An 18,837-nucleotide genomic window follows, 5' to 3' on the forward strand; every position below is an offset into this window, starting at 1 on the left:
ATGGCGTTTGAATTGGTCCTTGAAGAATAAGTAGGCACAATGTTGCAAAGAAAGAAGTGGATCAGGGACAAATGAATAGCCCAGTCTCGTGAGAAAGTGGGTTATTTGAGGGAGTTGGTGGAGATAAGATTGAAAACACACTCTGAGAGTACTTTGAGGAGGAATTTGGACTTAAATTGATAGGCAATAACGAAACCTTGAAAATCCCTGAGCGAGGGGTGATAGGCCATGAAATAAGTACCATTGCTTTCCTATATGATACTTTTATTAGAAGTAAAAAAATGGCAAACAAGCTAGCTGATATGGAGATTTTACTCACGTAAAGAAGAATTAAGTTGTGTTACAGAACTAAGTATACCATAGCTCCGATACTTTCTACATGTCTGTAACTTTATATGTAAATGTTTATATCAATGGGATGAGGGCTATAAAATAGTAATTAGAGAATCATTGAAAGAAGATACACCAAGGTGCATGAATCTCGAAGGAATTGTGCTAAGTGAAAAGAAGTCAGATTCAAAAGATTGTATACTACATTAATCCATTTATATGACATTCTGAAAAAGGCAAGATTGTAGAGGTGTAGAACAGACCAGTGGTCACCAGAAATTAGAGGTGGGGAGAGGGTCTGCATACAAAGGGTCAATGTGAAAGAATTCTTTGGGGTGTTGGAGTTGTTCTGTATCCTCTGTGTGATGGTGTTTATAAGAATTTCTGTATTCTGGCTCATAGAACTGAACATCAAAATTTTACTGTATTTAAATTTAAAGCATAAACCAGAAAAAGAAGGTTTAATTATGTTTAGATAGTTTTCCAGAAATATTTTTGTTGTCCAACTTTTCAAGAACTGGTAATCTGTAGTATACATAGGAAGTCTATACATATGAATTTAATTAGCATATAATTATATAGTAATATATAATTGATTATATATTAATACATATTTAATTAATGAGAATATTAATTATCTAACTATGGCTAAGAGAAAAAAAACTTGCTACATATTCTCAAATATTCAGAAACTTTTTTAGAGATCACATTGGCCCTCTTGTATTAAATAGATGACACTCATGAATAGCATATTGTTTTTACAGTGATTACTCTTAAACTCTTACATCTTAATATTTTTAATACATTCTTCTTCTAATTTTGTTTACGTTAGAAATTTGCTTAACAAACTTTTTGATTATAATCATATTAAACGTAAACCTCACAGAGTTTGATTTAGTAAGTGAAGTTTGTTTTTGGAATCTGGTTGTTATAAGTACTTTTTTAAAATATTTTTTTAAGATTTATTTATTTATTTATGATAGACAGAGAGGGAGAGAGAAAGTGAGAGAGAGAGGCAGAGACACAGGCAGAGGGAGAAGCAGGCTCCATGCAGGGAGCCCGACGTGGGACTCGATTCCGGGACTCCAGGATCGCACCCTAGGCCAAAGGCAGGCAGTAAACCGCTGAGCCACCCAGGGATCTCCTATAAGTACTTTTCTATCAGTAGAGAATCTCTGTGCTAGTTGACCATGTTTTCAAAGTATAATGACTATAGCATGTAATCCAAAATTTGATTTGTAGCTCTAGTTGCAAGCTACATTATCACTGTGCTGAGGATGGAAAGTAAAGGGCTTTGTTGTTTGTTATAGACCAGGATAAAAAGAACTGACCTAATATAGATTAGAAGTTCCAAACTGATTTCACTCTGTTTCCTTTGAAACTTCTTTCTAGTTACTCACTATGTGTTTTTGACTAAAATAGTAGTTGATGACTCTTCTAAAATAACACATTGCCTTTTGACTTAAGCCTGTATTTACTTTGTAGAATAATAGGTTTCAAAATCCAATTGTTGTGCTCCTCAACTGCACCATGATTACAGTTTACATGTTAATAAGGGTGGCACTCCCAGCCAGAGAGTTGCCCCCAACCAAATCTAACTTCTTTGAGAGGCAAAGGGTTGTAGCCACAAACCACAGAAAGTCTCATGGCATGAGATGGAATGAGCAGTTTGGATGTCCATTTACATTTTTAGTTTTGTTCTTGTGAGTGACTGCCACTGATTATAAAGGGCAAATATATGTTGTTAGAGCTATTTTAAAATTAGTAAAATTAGGTTGTTAAGATTTTTAAGGTCCTTACAATGTTCCAGGGCACTACCTTCATCAGACATAGTTTGAACATATTCACTTATAAGCTTGATTTCTACATCATAGGTTTTTTTGTTTTTAAGATTTTATTTATTTATTTGAGAGAGAGCGAGCAGGAGCAGGGGCAGAGGAAGAGGGAGAAGCAGGCTCTCTGCTGAGGAGGGAGCCCAACTTGGGGCTCCATCCCAGGACCTGGGGATCATGACCTGAGCCACGGGCAGACACTGAACTACCAAGGTGGCCCTGCATCATAGGTTTGCCCATTGTCATTGAGCAAAATCCTGCCTGAGCCTTCATTGTATTCTGACTGCCCCTGTTCATTCCTTCATTTACACAGCTTCAGAACTCACTGAAAAAGTGTGTGTGTTTAAAACTCTCCAATGCATTCTTACTATTTTCCAGATAAAATCTATAATCTTCAATGGGATTCAGAAGGCTGGAACCATCTGGCCCTTGGCTACTCTAGTAGTTGCCTTCTTACTGCTTTAATTCTTCACCATAGTTCTTCCTTCCTCAGATCCTTGGCACAGCTTGCTTCCACCTGGAATGCTCCTTCTGGACTGCTCTTTCCCATCTAGTCTTCATATCCTTGGTTGAGTGTCCCTTCCCAGAGGTAAGCTCTCTGAACTTCCAGGCTGAGTTGATTTACCTTGGTATTAGTACCTTTTGTTTCTCCTATTAGCACCTGTCAAAATTGTAATTGAGCAATTACTTATGAAATTATTTGTTGATTGTCTTCTCTGATAGACTTAGCCCCATACTTTTAAGGAACATTTCTGTCTTGTTACCTGGTATTTCTCCAGAGCCCAATCAAGTGCCTCACTCATAATGTTTGTGCAATGAGTATTTATTGAGCAAATAAAAAACTAAGACAACTGTAACTTTAAGTATAATTAAAAAAACTTTTTTAGTTAGTGCTATTGAATGAGTCAAGTGGTGAAATGAGAAGTGGTAGAAGTTGATTCCAGCCTGTATGTCTGTGGGCCTCAAACATTACTGTGTATACATATCACCTGCTAACCTTTCTAAGCATGTAGCTTCTTAGATGCCAACCTCAGAAACACTGATTTCTACATTTGGTGCAGTGGCCAGGAGTCTGCATGTGTAATGAGCATCATGGGTGATTTTGATGCAGGTGTTAGAGAACCACTCTTTGAGAAGCACTGCTGTGTGGTAATGATTTTCATGTAAAACCAGCCCAAGGGTTTGAATACGGTGATCAAATTCAGCATAGCCACCTTGGAAACAGGTTTGCAACTTTACAGAAAATTTAAAAATAAACCTTTTATAACTGAGTAGTAACTAAGAAGTAGAGATAATTGAAAGTTATTCATTTTAAAATAGGATTAAAATGCTGTATCCAAGTAATACAGTAATCTGGCAGGATCTGGTGTTCAACTAGGAAAGATACCACCCTGGGAAGATAAATTTTGTACAACTAACCTCTTTAATCTCCACTCTGCTGGAGTCCTGAGTCCTTTCCATTTGATATAGATTAAAAAAAAAAAGTGGGGTAGTGATAGTGGTGGTGGGAATAAGCATACAAGAACAAATAGCTGGTATATGTGTGAGATTTTTATTTATTATTATTATTATTATTATTATTATTATTATTATTATTATTATTACCAGCAAACAGGCCTCTGAGAGGTTAGAGCCTATTTTATAAACTTGGAGAGATCTCAGGCTTGTTTGTATCAGTTTTTAACCAATGAGGAGCTATCCAGGGTGCTGGACTCCTCATCATCACTTGCTCACCATTTAGATCTGATCCTCTGTAGCTGTTTTGCTGCTCTGCTTGCCCTGACACTTGCTTTTTTGTCAGAAAGGAGCCAATGCCTACTGCTAAACCAAGTTCTGTCCTGCTTGATCTGGTTTGACCTATTCCTGACCTGGCCTTGTCTAAGCTCTGCCTTACCTGTGCCTGTTATAGCTGTGACACTGTCTGCTGTGACAAATGTCCATGTTATACCCTAAGTCAATGGTTGCCAAACCCGGCTGTGCATCAGTGTCATGAGTAACATGAATAAGGATCTTTGGAAATGGGCCTTTGGGAGGATCACTATGCGAGATTAATTTCTTGGTTCTCTTACGATGTTTCCTTTTAAAGATGGGTCTAATTCCTCTTTTCTCTTTTGCTGGATGGCAACTATATTGTAGTATCTAAGTTTTTTCAGAAGGGAGAAAAGTGTGTTAGAAAACCCATGCCCTATGGAAAACAGTATGGAAGACCCTCAAGAAATTAGAAATAGAACTACCAAATACTGCTTCTGGGTATTTATCCAAAAGAATTGAAGTCAGAATCTTAAAGATATTAGATATTAGCACTCCCATGTTCACTGCAGTGCTATTTGCAATAGCCAAGATATGGAAACAACATAAAAGTCCATCAAAGGATGAATGTATAAAGAGAATGTGGTATATATACATACAATTCAATATTATTTGGCCTCATAAAAAGGAAGTTCTGACATATGCTATATCATGAATGAAACTTAAGGACATAATGCTATGTGAAAAAAACCCAGTTAAAAAAAGACGAATTCTTTATAATTTCACTTATCTCAGCTATCTAATGTAGTCAAACTCAAAGAAATAGGAACTAGAATGATGGTTGTCAGGGCATAGTGGGAGGGAGAAATGGGGAATTGTTTAATGGCTATCGAATTTTAGCTTTGCAAGATGAAAATCTTCTAGAGATCTATTACACAACACTGTGAGTATAATTAACAATACTGAACCCTTAAATGTTAGGATGATAAACTGTGTATGGTTTTTTGTCATATCTATAAAATAAAAAAAAGTTTAAAAGAACTGCCCATACCCTGAGAAATATAATATTCTGGGGTAATCCAGTTCAAGATAGAAATGAATAAATTCATTGGTAAGTAGATCTACTTATTGGCTTACCTTAGATTTCATAGGATTGCCACCCTTTATTTTTGCCAGCAGAATATAATTTAACTCATCTACTAGTAGGATCTCTGAGTGTGGCCTTATAGGAAAGGATGTCCTAGAAATGGCTTTTTATAACTCGTGACAGACCTTTGGGAATACTAGAAGAATCCTTTCTCTGGGTCACATTTTGAATTAAGTTGGTTTAAATTTTGTTGATATTATTTGGTTTCTTTAAAACATATTTAATTCCCAGCCCAATAGCTGGAAACCTATAGAGTTGAAAGAGCTTTTAGCAGCCGAAACTAAAGTTCGCTGGGTCACTATTAACCATGAGCATTTAACATGTAAGTGAATATGATGGGAAAAACTATTTTGCAACAACTGCTCTAAATATGGATCTAACTTTCCCTTTGGGGTGTCTGGGGAAGTTCACATATTCTTGAGTAGATTTGACCATTTCCCCACTAAGTCTATCTTACAACTCATACAAACATTTGGTTTGGTTTTGCAGCTTCTCAGAATTATTGGATAAATAGCTCAGGGGATATGACCTTGAGTGAAACCATCTCTAAAATGAATTAAAAACCAAATTCTTTGGACATTTACCCAAAGAACTTGTGACAGTATAAGGCTTCTGTTCAAGTACAATCAGAGAACGCTAGTGGTAGAGGAAGTAGCTTGAAGGAATATACACATTCTTTTTTTTTTAAAATTATTTATTTATTTATGATAGTCACACACAGAGAGAGAGAGAGAGAGAGAAAGAGAGAGAGAGAGAGGCAGAGACACAGGCAGAGGGAGAAGCAGGCTCCATGCACCGGGAGCCCGATGTGGGATTCGATCCCGGGTCTCCAGGATCGCGCCCTGGGCCAAAGACAGGCGCTAAACTGCTGCACCACCCAGGGATCCCGGAATATACACATTCTAAACTCAAGAGTGGAGTAGGACTAGTGACCACTAGCTGTCAAATCAAGAGAAGGCGCATCTGATTTTCTATTAACATAAGTTACTGCCCAAATTTCCCAGAGCCATGAACATCTTTGATAAAGATGGTCAACTCTTACTGTTCCTTATTTCACATTCAAACCCTGCATGTCTGATTCCAGAGTTGTGATTTCTACATTTCTTTCCTTGTTTCCAGGCTTGGTTGTGTCTTCAAACTGATATCTAAACGTTTGTTTCTGTCAGGGAAAGAGAGGATTACTTAACTATTACCATTCTCCATGGAAAGTTGTTCTGACTTGAGTTAAAATTTTCTCATTAATTATAGACATATCTTGGAAATACTGCATGATAGAAGCTGGGATAACTTGGAGAAGTTTTTTTTTTATTTCAACCTTAGATGTCAGCATCACCAAGTATTTTGTTAGCCAGCTGTGACTCTATCCTCCACTCCTCTTAGGATATATATTTAAGGGATGAAATTTATTATTTTCTATTCAAATCAAGTCCTTTATATTTGTGTCCTTGATTGACGGGATTTTAAAAGAATGAGAAATGGACTTTGAACAATTGTGTCTTTTTTGTTTACCAAGTATTCTTGTAAGTCTTTCTTGGACATTTTAATTATCTTATTATCGGTCATTAGTTATTTAAAATTTGCTCCATGTTGGGGCAAACTTAGGGGTATTTCCCTTATAGATCATGATTAATAAGATTAATGAACAGCTGAAATGCCTTCAACCAGAATGATAGACTATATGTAACATGAAATTTGCAAGAGGTTCCCAAAAATCGTAGCAAAATCTCTAAACCTCCAGAGACTTCAGAATAGCTTTAAAAATAAAATTATTTATTTGGGAGAGGTGGGGTGGGGGTGGGTAAAGGAAGAGGGAGAAACAGACTCCCTGCTGAGCAGGGAGCCAGACTCAGGGCTTGATCTCAGGATCCTGGGATCATGACCTGAGCAGAAGGCAGATGCTTGATTGACTGAGCCACCCAGGCACCCGGAGAATAACTTTAAAAATATTAAGTGTCTCCTGAACTAATTTTTCTCTCTTTATAAAAACATTTATGCTCTTATATTTAGAAAATTTGGGAAGTACTTAAAAGTACTTTTAAATGCAAAGAAGTAAAGAATATTAAGTCATATTTTCTCATAATAATAGGTATTATTTATTAAATGCATTGTGTTAAATACTTTACAATCATAATCTTTTTTTATATTTAGAATAATACTGAGAATTAATATTATGATCCCAGGCTTACAGATAAGGAAACAGATTTAGAAACTGAGTGATTTGCCTAAGGTCATGAAGCTTGTGAATGGTGGAATAAAGATTTTAAACTTATTTTGGCTTGGCTCCAAAATTTAGATTTTTAACCATAAGGCTACTTTTTCATTTAGTATTATATTATGAGCATTTCCCCATATTTTAAAAATATTTCTGTTAAACTGTAACTATGTAATGGCTGCATGCTATTCACCATGTGGACATGCCACAATTTGCTTAATCTGTATTGCTCTGCTGAATTTGTTTGTTTCCAATTCCATTTGCTTCTATTATTGTTTATATTACTAATATTGGCATAATACATAGCCATGGTCATAAATTTTTATCTCCATCTCTTATTATTTGCCTGGCATAAATTCCTAGACATGCATTAATTGGAACAAAGAATATTGATGTCAATATAGCTCTAAATAATACTTACTTGCTTTCAAAAATAGTATCAATTTATATGAAAAGGTCACTGTAACCTTGGCTGCATTGAAGATTGTTATTAAAGATTTCTAGCAATTTTTTCTTTTTTTTCAAGATTAAAATTTTTTTTTTAATTTTAGAGAGAGAGCACAAGAAGGAGCATGACAGAGAGGGAGGGAGAGAGAGGAGAGAATCTCAAGCAGGCTCCGGCTGAGACTGGATCTCCATGTGGGTCACAATCCCACAACTCTGAGATCATGACCTTAGCTGAAACCAAGAGTCAGACACTTAACTAACAGCCACTCAGGTGCCCCTCTAGCAGTTTTTAAGTGGAAAATCATATTTTGTTTTTTCAGTTGTCTTTGATTGTTAGAAAGGTTTGGTTGTTTTGATCCAAGCCTTCAGGTAAAGCTAAGCTCTGCCCCTTTGTGCATCTGACTTGGTCCCACTGCTCAGCTTTCTTTCTGTCCAGGACTCTGTAGAACTCTCCTTCTATCAATAGAGTAGTTCACCTGGCTTCCCTAATGGTCTTCCCCTCTTGGATGGTTCTCTTCCACTCTTCCCATAGCCCTACTTTTTGCTTTCCATTGACATCAGTCCTTGCAAGATTGTATCATTTGTGTATTGAAATTCTTTCCTTCAGCCAATAGATTTTTATTGCATGCTTATTGTGTGCCATATACTATTCTAGGCTGGGGAAAAATGGCTAACAAAGCAACAAAAATCTCTGTTTCATGTTGTAGCGGAGAGAAAGGGAATGCAATAAAAAAATTAACATATAATACCTTAGATGGTGACAAATACTATCAGCAAAAGAAAGCAATGATGGGATAATAGAAAAGGTCTTTACTATCAAAAGGCTCACAGTGTTACATTCAGCAATCAGGGAAGTCTTTCCTTTAAGATAATGTTTGAATAAAGATTTCAAGCTTCTTTTATGTTTTGAGAGAGCAAATTTTATGGTAGTCCGGGGAAAGAATCTTCTAGGCTGAGGGAACACCAAGTACAAAGGCCCCTAGGCAAAAATGTGCTGGTGTGTTCAAGAAACAGGGAGTTAAGAGTGCTTACACCTGAAAGTCAAGTTTTGGGAAGATTTGTCTGGCTGTGGTATACAGGACAGATGAAAAAGGAGAGAAGACAGATATTTCTAGTGGTTACCAATCTGTTCTCTTTTTATTCCTGAGCACACAGATACATTTCATTTCCTGACTCCTTTAAAGTTTGGTGCAGCCATGTGGCTGAGTTCAGGCCAATGAGTTGCAACTGCAAATGATACGAGTTAATTCCAGGCCTAGTCTACAGAGACAATCATATGCACTCTTCTCTCTCTCTTCATTCCTGTAGCAACCCTGGAGATGGTATGTTGTGATAGGCTACAAGAGAAGAGCTACAAGATGAAGGGATTGTGGTCCCTGATACTCCACATGGGAGGCCACTTGTAGAATACTTTTCTTAGACAGTTGGTATATAATTGAAAAATAAACTTTTTTCTTTTTATTAAAAGTTGTCATGCTGTACATTATATCCCTGGGACTTACTTATTTTATGACTAGAAGTTTATACTTTCTGACCCCCTTTACCCATTTTTTCCACTCCACACTCTCCACCTCAGGTAACCACCAATCTCTTCTCTGTAGCTATGAGTTTGTTTTTTGTTTTGTTTTGTTTTCTTTGTTTTGAGATCATGTAATATTTATCCTTCTCTATATGATTTATTTAACTTAGAATAATGCTCTCAAGGTCCATCCATATTGTCTCAAATGGCAAGATCTCCTTTTTTATGACCAAATAATATTCCACTATATATGGAATATACACCATATGGCATATACCATATTTTCTTTTTTTTTTTTTGCACCATATTTTGTTTATCCATTTGTTCTCCAATGGACACTTCCATTGCTTCTGTGTCTTGGCTATTATAAATAATGCTGCAATAAATATAGGGTACATATATATTTTTGAGTTATTGTTTTCCTTCATATAAATTCCCAGAAGTAGAATTTCTGAATCATATGGTACTTCCTATTTTTTGAGGAACCTCCATAGAGTTCTTCATAATGGCTGTGCTAGTGTACATTCCCATCAACAGTGCACAAAGGTTCCCTTTTCTCCACATCTTTGCCAACACTTATTACTTCTTGTCTTTTTGATAATGGCCATCCTGACAGGTATGAGGTGATATCTCATTGTTGTTTGGATTTGCATTTCCCTGGTGACTAATGATGTTGAGCACCTTTTTATGTATTTGTTAGTCATTTGTAAGTCTTAGGAAAAAGTCTATTCATATCCTCTGCCCATTTTTTTAAAAAGATTTTATTTATTTATTCAGGAGAGACACAGAGAGAGAGAGAGAGGCAAAGACACAGGCAGAGGGAGAAGCAGGCCCCATGCAGGGAGCCAGATGAGGGACTCCATCCTGGACCCCCAGGATCATGCCCCAGGCTGAAGGTGGCGCTAAACCGCTGAGCCACCAGGGCTGCCCCTCTGTCCATTTTTTAATTGGATTGGATTTTTTGCTGTTGAGTTCATGAGTTCTTTATATATTTTGGATATTAGCTCATTATCAGATACATGATTTGCAAATATTTTCTTCCTCAGTAGGTTGCCTTTTCATTTTGCTGATGGTTTCCTTTCCTGTAAATAAGCTTTTTGGTTTGATGTAGTCCAACTTGTTTGTTTTTGCTTATGTAGACTTTGCTTTTGGTCAAACCCAAGAAATCATTACCAAGATTGATGTCAAAGAGTTTACCCCTTATTTCTTGTAGTTTATGGTCAGGTGTTACATTGAAGTCTTTAGTCCTTTGGAGTTAATTTTTGTAGGTAGTATAAGATAGTGCATAGTTTCTTTCTTTTGCTCGTGTAGTTCACTTTTTGCAGCAGTATTTATTGAAGAGACTGTTTTTTCCCCATCGAGTATCATTGGCTTCTTGGTCATAAATTAATTGACCATAATATGTGGCTTTATTTCTTGGTTCTCTATTCTGTTCCACTGATCTATGTGTCTGTTTTTATGCCACTACCATACTCTTTTGATTACTCTAGCTTTGTAATATAGTTTGAAATTGGGGGGCATGATGCCTCCATTTTGGTTTTTCAGGGGTTTTTTTTTTTGTGGTTTCTTACAAATGGTAGGATTATTTGTTCTACTTCTGCGAAAAATGGCATTGAAATTTTGATAGGGATTACATTGAATCTGTAGATTGCTTGGCAGTATGGATATTTTAACAGTACTAATTCTTCCCATCCATGAGCATTGGGAAATCTTTCTATTTATTTGTGTCTTCTTTGATTTTTTTTTTATTAACGTCTATCGTTTCCAGTGTACAGGCCCTACACTTCCTTGGTTAATTTTTTTCCTAGACATTTTTTTTGATGTAATTGTAAATTTTTTTAATTTCTCTTTCTGATAGCTTGTTATTAGTATAAAGAGATGCAACAGTTTTTGTATATTGATTTTGTATCCTGCAATTTTACTGGAATTATTAGTCTTAACAGTTTTTTGGTGGAATCTTTAGGATTTTATGGATATAATATCATGTCCTTCGCAAATAGTGATAGTTTTACTTCTTCTTTCCAATTTGGATGCCTTTTATTTCTTTTTTCTTGCCTAATTGCTCTGGCTAGGATTTTTGCTACTATGTTGAATAAAAGTGGCCAGAGTGGGCATCCTTGTCTTGTTTCTGATCTTAGAGAAAAAGCTTTCAGTTTTTCACCTTTAAGTATAATATTAGCTGTGGGCTTGTCATAGATGGCCTTTATTATGTTGAAGTACATTCCCTCTATACCACTTTGTTGAGAATTTTTATGACAAATGAATGTTGAGTTTTGTCAAATGCATTTTCTGCATCTATTAAGATGATCATTTGATTTTTATCCTTTATTTTGTTAATGTGTTGTATATCACGTTGATTTGTGCATGTTAAACCATTCCTGCATCTCTGGTATAAATTTTTTTTTAAAGTTCTTTTTTTTTCTGGTATAAATTTCACTTGTTCATGGTGTATTATCCTTTAATGTAGTGTTGGATTTGGTTCACTAATATTTTGTTGAACATCTTTGTATCTATGTTCATCAGGGATATTGGCCCGTAATTTTCTTTTCCTGTGATGTCCTCATCTGGTTTTGGTATCAGGGTAATGCTGATTGAAAAATAAACTTCTATTGTGTTAAATCTATGAAAATATGTTTGTATTTTTTTAAATTAATTTATTTTTTTAAAGATTTATTTACTTATTTATGATAGACATAGAGAGAGAGAAAGAGAGAGAGAGAGAGAGAGGCAGAGACACAGGAGGAGGGAGAAGCAGGCTCCATGCTGGGAGCCTGACGCAGGACTTGATCCCGGGACCCCAGGATCATGCCCTGCGCCAAATGCAGGCGCTAAACCGCTGAGCCACCCAGGGATCCCGTTTGTATTTTTATTTTTATTTTTATTTTTTTTAAATTTGTTTTATTTATTTTTTATTTATTTATGATAGTTACAGAGAGAGAGAGAGGCAGAGACACAGGCAGAGGGAGAAGCAGGCTCCATGCACCGGGAGCCCGATGTGGGATTCGATCCCGGGTCTCCAGGATCGCGCCCTGGGCCAAAGGCAGGCGCCAAACCGCTGCGCCACCCAGGGATCCCCCGTTTGTATTTTTAAACAATGTTCACAAATAGAATAGGAAATCACAGGCAAAATAATTAGGTAGAAATTTATTAAGGGAGAATTATCCCTCTTTCTTTGAAGGAACTCACAAAAATGTAAAGGCTAGAGTCAGGTAAAATCATTTAAAAATAGATAAGAAAAAGTAGAGAAAAAAACAAATAGGAAAGTAAGATGGAGTAAATGTAGTATCTGCCTCAACGAGGGGCAGATAGAGTGGTGATGATGGGAATGGAGAAAAAGGAAACGGAATAAATTCATGGTTGTTCCTAAGAAAGAATGGAAGAATGAGTGGCATCTTACATAAGTAAGTCAGAGATGATACCATAGGTCTAGGTTGGAATTTGAAAGAATGTTGGTGGCAGCAGTTTTAGTGGGATATATGTAGTAAAGTATATACTCCACTCCAAGTGCTTCAGTGGAGCTAATCAAGTTCTCTTTTTGGTTAAATCCTACTTAAGTTATCGGACACTATTTAAAATCTTTGGGCAAAATTTATATGCTGTCTCTATCTTAATTCTCTATTGATACTACTCTTTTCTGTTTTTTTTTTTTTTTTTTTTTTTTAATTTCTTCCTGCTCAACATCCTTCAGAGATTCTTCTTTCTCTGACTCCTGTTTAACTGTGGATGTTTTCCCAGATTTGGACTTCAGTCCTTTTTTTTTTTTTTTTTTTTTGTCAAGTGCTAAATGGTAAATATTTTAGGCTTTGTGGGCCATATGGTCTCTGCTGCAATAACTCAACTTTGCTGTTGTAGTGTGAAAGCAGCCATAGACACTATGTAAACAAATGGGCATGGCTGTATTCCTATAAAACTTTATTCACAAAACAGGCAGTGGGCCAGATTTGATCCAAGAATCCAAGTTTGATGTCCCCAAATTTACACTGTTCCCTTGGTAAGCTGTCAACTCCCATGACTTCAAATACCATCCATGTGATAATGGTTCCTATATTATATTTCCGTAGCACAAATTTATTTCCTAAACCCCAGAGTACTATGTACTACTTCTTACTAGACACCTGAATCTGGCAACTCTTATTTCCAGTTTGAGACACATACTTGTCTCCCTCACATGCCTCAATGAAACTTTTTTATTTATTTATTTTTAATTTTTCCTGAATTCAGAATCACAATGAATTACTCTCTCACCAGCTAGCCCAAACAGAGACTTGTGAGTTATCTGTCATTTCTTCTCAGTCTAATTCAACAACTTCCTCTTTAAACTCAACACTGCTCTGCATTCTTGCTCCTTGAAACCTATTATTCAATCTACTGCCAGAGTACTCTTTCTAGCACATAATATGATTAAGTTCCTCCCATATTTAAAATTTTCAAAAAAGCCTCAGAATAAACTCCAAATTCTTAGCATAGTATTCAAGGCCCTTCACCACCCAGCCTCTGCTTACTTTTGTAATCTCACTTCAAGATATCATCTTGCTTCTACACTATAGCCACAATGAAATATGAGCAGATTTCAGATCTCTTCACTGTACCTTCTGCTGTCACATCTAGGCCTTTGCACATGCTGCCTTCTGTGCCAGAAATACCTTCCTCTATCTGCTAGTGTCTCTCTCTAATTTGCCTCTATCCACTCACTTCCTTCTCTATTCTCATCAAGATCCAGCCTTGTGTTATCTTCTGGAAGACTTCTGTGGAGTCTTAGGGGGCAGACCCAGGTTTTGTGGGGCATGAAACTTATACAATGTCAGGATTCTTCTTTATGATCTAGAACACAGAAATACGTTTTTTTTCTTTTCAAAATTTACAAGGATGTATGAGCATTTGAATATATTGCCTTTATGTCTCTTTCCAGGGATTTCACCTGTATGTTCTCATCAATACCCTGGGCATGTCACCATCACAACTCCTATCAACATTAAATACCTAGTCTGTTCATTTCTGTGTGCTCCATGTTAGACTATAAATTCCTCAAGAACAAGTATGGTCTGCTCAGCACATAATAGATCTTTAATAATTGTTAGTACAGTAAGTGAAAGGGTCAATGACACATGCAAGGAAGGTATACAAAGATAGGTAGAATCCTGCCTTGACTTCAAGTTGTTTATAATGCAGTAGTGAAGTGAAGGATAGTATCAAGGATATGAATTCTAGTATATGTAGTTGTTCAGAGTTTGATATAATATCCTTTACCTATTAATACCATATTAAAAATTTTTTTAAGTGTATTGAACACACATTCTAAATTCCCTTTTTATTACAATAGACCTTCAAGAAAATGCTGTAGTTGCTATACGTCTAATTTATTTTATTGCACCAATATACTCAAAATAACATTATGCTTTTTCATGATTGCATTTGAATATGGATAAAGAAGTAAGAGTGCTAGTTCTGGCCAGGAGACCTGGTCACAAAATGTAAATATAGCATATTTTAAAAGATGAAGACAATCATCAGAAAGATGATAAGCTGACTGACTTGAAAAGAGAAAGCTAAGAGAAATAAACTTGCAGCTATGATTCTTACTTTTTCTCAACTAATATGATATTATAAAATTATTTAAATGTGAATGCTAAAAATACAGAGGCATTTCAATTATAATTAAATTATATACTATATATTATTGGATCAAAAAATGTCTCTAATGTCACATGACAAATGGCTCTGTGGCTTTTAGATATGAAATGCATTTTATAAATCATGAATTATTAGAAAATCTTTGGGGAAATTAGTAAACTTAAAACTGGGGGATCTTGGGACACCTACGTGGCTCAGCAGTTAAGCGCCTGCCTTCAGCTCAGAGCTTGATCCTGGAGTCCTGGGATTGAGTCCCACAGTAGGCTCCCTGTATGGAGCCTGCTTCTCCCTCTTCCTATGTCTCTGCCTCTCTCTCTCTGTGTCTCTCATGGTTAAATAAATAAAATCTTAAAAAAAATCCAAACATTAAAAAAAAAAACAAAAACAAAAAGCGGGGGATCTTGAGCTAATTCTCTCATTTCTTCTCTATATACATATTCTCAAGAAAGCTCATGGTTGGGCAGTGGTTTAGCGCTGCCTTTGGCCCAGGGCCTGATCCTGGAGACCCGGGATTGAGTCCGCCTGCGTGGGGCCTGCTTTTCCCTTTGCCTGTGTCTCTGCCTCTCTCTCGGTGTCTCTCATGAATAAATACATAAAATCTTAAAAAAAAAGAAAAGAAAGTTCATGGTTTAAAAACCCATTAATATGCTAATGACTGACATACTACTACTTCTTGTTTTGACTTCTTCACTGAGCTTTAGACATGGATACCCAACTGTCTCCTTAACATATCCACTTGGGTAATTAAGACATTTCAAACTTAATATGTCCTGTACAGAACCTTTGATTCCTCCCCACTCTACCCCTTTTCAGAAGGTGGCACCACTTTCATCCAATTACTCTGGCTCCAAATCAAGAAAGGGGTCCTTTGTTTCCTTCTTTCTTTCATGTCCCACAGTCAACCTATCATGAGGTGCTATTAGTTCTGTCTTCAAAATATATCTCGTATCTGTATACCAGCAACTCCTGTTTAGATATTTGCAACAACCTACTACCTGCTCTCATGTTTTCACTCTTGCCCCTATAATTCATTTCCTATATAGAAGAATAATCTTCTTTTTTAAAATTAAAGTATAGTTGCCACACATGTTATATTTGTTTCAGGTATACAACATAGTGATTCAATATGTCATATGTTATGCTATATTTGCCACAGGTGTAGTTATCATGTGTCACCATACAACACTCTTACAATACCATTGACTATATTCCTTATGTTATATCTTTAATCCCTGTGACTTATTCATTCCATAACTGGAAGCCTTACTTCCCATTCCCTTTCACTGATTTTGTCCATCTCCCCACCCCCTTTCCCTCTGGAAACCATCAATTCAGAGTAATCTTTTTTTAATATTTAGCTTTAAAAAATGTTTCAAGTTTTATTTAAATTCAAGGTAGTTAACATATAGTGTAATATCAGTTTCAGGAATGGAATTTAGTGATTTATCACTTCCATATAACACCCAGTGTTCATCACAAGAAATGTCCTCCTTAATACCATCACCCTTTTAACCCAATCCCCCCTATCACCTTCCCCCCAGCAACCCTCAGTTTGCTCTCTATAGTTAAGAGTCTCTTTTATGGGGATCCCTGGGTGGCGCAGCGGTTTGGCGCCTGCCTTTGGCCCAGGGATCGAATCCCACATCGGGCTCCCGGTGCATGGAGCCTGCTTCTCCCTCTGCCTGTGTCTCTGCCTCTCTCTCTCTCTCTGTGACTATCATGAATAAATAAATAAAATCTTTAAAAAAAAAAAAAAAAGAGTCTCTTTTATGGCTTGTCTTTCTCTCTCTCTTTTACCCTCTATGTTCATCTGTTTTATTTCTTAAATTCCAAAGATGAGTGAAATCATATGGCATTTCTCTTTCTCTGACTGACTTACTTTGCTTGGCACATCCATGTCTAGCTCTATCCATGTCATCGCAAATGACAAGATTTCATTCGTTTTTGATAACTGAGTAATATTCCATTTCATATATATATATATATATATATATATACACACACACACACACACACACACACTATATAAATATATACACACCACTACTTCTTTATCCATTCATTAGTTGATGGACATTTGGGCTTTTTCCATACTTTGGCTATTGTTGATAATGCTGCTATATACGTTGGAGTACATGTACCCTCTTTGAATCAGTATTTTGTATCCTTTGGGTAAATACCTAGTAGTGCAATTGCTGGGTCACAGGATAGTTCTATTTTCAATTTTTTGAGGAGGTTCCATACTGTTTTCCAGAGTGGCTGTACCAGTTTGCATTCCCACCAATAGTGTTAGAAGGTTCCCACTTCTCCACATCCTCACTAACACTTGTTGTTCCCTGTGTTGTTAATTTTAGCTATTCTGACAGGTGTGAGGTGGTTTCTTATAGTAGTTTTGATTTGTATTTCCCTGATGAGGAGTGATGTTGAACAACTTTTCATGTGTCTGTTGGCCATCTGTATGTCTTCTTTGGAAAGATGTCTTTTCATGTCTTCTGTCCATTTCTTAACTGGATTATTTGTTTTTTGGGTGTTGAATTTGAGAAGTTCTTTGTAGATTTTGGACACTAACCCTTTATTAGATATGTCATTTGCAAATATCTTCTCCCATTCCGTAGGTTCCCTTTTAGCTTTATGGATTATTTCTTTTGCTGTGCAGAAGATTTTTATCTTGATGAAGTCCCAATGGTTCATTTTTGCTTTTGTTTCCCTTGTCTTTGGAAACGTGTCTAGTAAGAAGTTGCTGTGGTTGAGGGCAAAGAGATTGTTGCCTGTGTTCTCTTTTGCTGGTTTCCTGTCTCACATTTAGGTCTTTCATCTATTTTGAATTTATTTTTGTATATGGTGTAAGAAAATGGTCCGGTTTCTTTCTTTTGCTTGTGGCTGTCCAGTTTTTCCTACACCATTTGTTGAAGGGACTGTCTTTCCCACTGGATATTCTTTCCTGCTTTGTTGAAGATTATTTGACCACAGAGTAGTTTTTTAAAAATATAAATCAGATCACGTCCCTCCCCTTCCTGCTTAAAACTCTCCAATGGCTTCCCATTACAAACTCCTTACCATGGCCTGTGAGACCTCACATTAGCTGGCCCTTGCCCACCTCTCTTACTACATTGTCTTCCTCTCTCCCCTGCCCTTTTTCACCACATTCCCTCCACATGAGTCACATCAAGCTATCTCCAGTCTTAGGGCTTTTATATTTGCAGTTTTCTCTCCTCCACATCTTCAAATGTTTGGCTACCTCTTATTCTTTAATAAATAATGAATGAAATGAATGCCACCTTCTCAGAAAGGTCTTTCCTGACCAACCTAAGGAATTTCAATCATATTATCTCTTTTTGTTTTCTTCAAGTACTTGCCACTAATTGAAATTATTAGGTTCATTTATTTGTTTCTTAGTTCAATGCCTAGTAGTCCCAACTGAATTTAAGCTCCAGAGGATAAGATCTTCACCTGTTATTCACCTTTTCATCCCAGTGCCTGGAATAGTGCCTGGCTCATGATAGCCTCTCATTAAAATTATTTGTTCAATGAATGAATGAATGAGTGAATAAGTAAATGAATGATATGCCTATCCTATCCAATCTTTTGCCCCAGGGCCTGGCTTTTTACAAAAATGGATAGAAGGATAATTTATGCCATCTGAACTTCTGTGGGAGGAGCAATTTGGTAAAGTGGGGAAAACAGGAGCTCTGAAGATAGACCTAAGTTCTGAGACTTGGTTCTATATTTATATATCTATCTCTCTGTGTATTTATATGCATATTATTACTCAAAATAATGATTAATTCCTTAAGGGATAACTTTCTAGCATAAACAGTGTCCTTAACAGCTTTATTTAATTGATATTAATTGGTATTAATAGGGTAAATTAACAGAACCCACATTAAAAAAGAATTAGCTCCTCTTAGAGTTTTAATCCTGGGGAATAAGAACCAACAAGCTTGTCATTCAAGAAGTCCCTGAAGTTTGT

The 18,837-nt window shown here is 36.3% G+C and overlaps 1 long non-coding RNA gene across 2 annotated transcripts in view; it reads left to right on the plus strand.

Moving 5' to 3' along the window:
• The window catches only part of LOC140615879 (uncharacterized), a 48,980-nt gene that overhangs the window by 2,186 nt on the left and 27,957 nt on the right, over positions 1–18,837 (plus strand). For both annotated transcript variants that reach the window (XR_012016390.1, XR_012016389.1), the window contains exon 3: positions 2,656–2,751. This is a non-coding gene — a long non-coding RNA (uncharacterized lncRNA). The remainder of the gene's footprint in view (positions 1–2,655; positions 2,752–18,837) is intronic.

The sequence above is a fragment of the Canis lupus genome, chromosome 24 (genome assembly GCF_048164855.1).
Source record: "Canis lupus baileyi chromosome 24, mCanLup2.hap1, whole genome shotgun sequence".
Classification (NCBI taxonomy): Eukaryota; Metazoa; Chordata; class Mammalia; order Carnivora; family Canidae; genus Canis; species Canis lupus.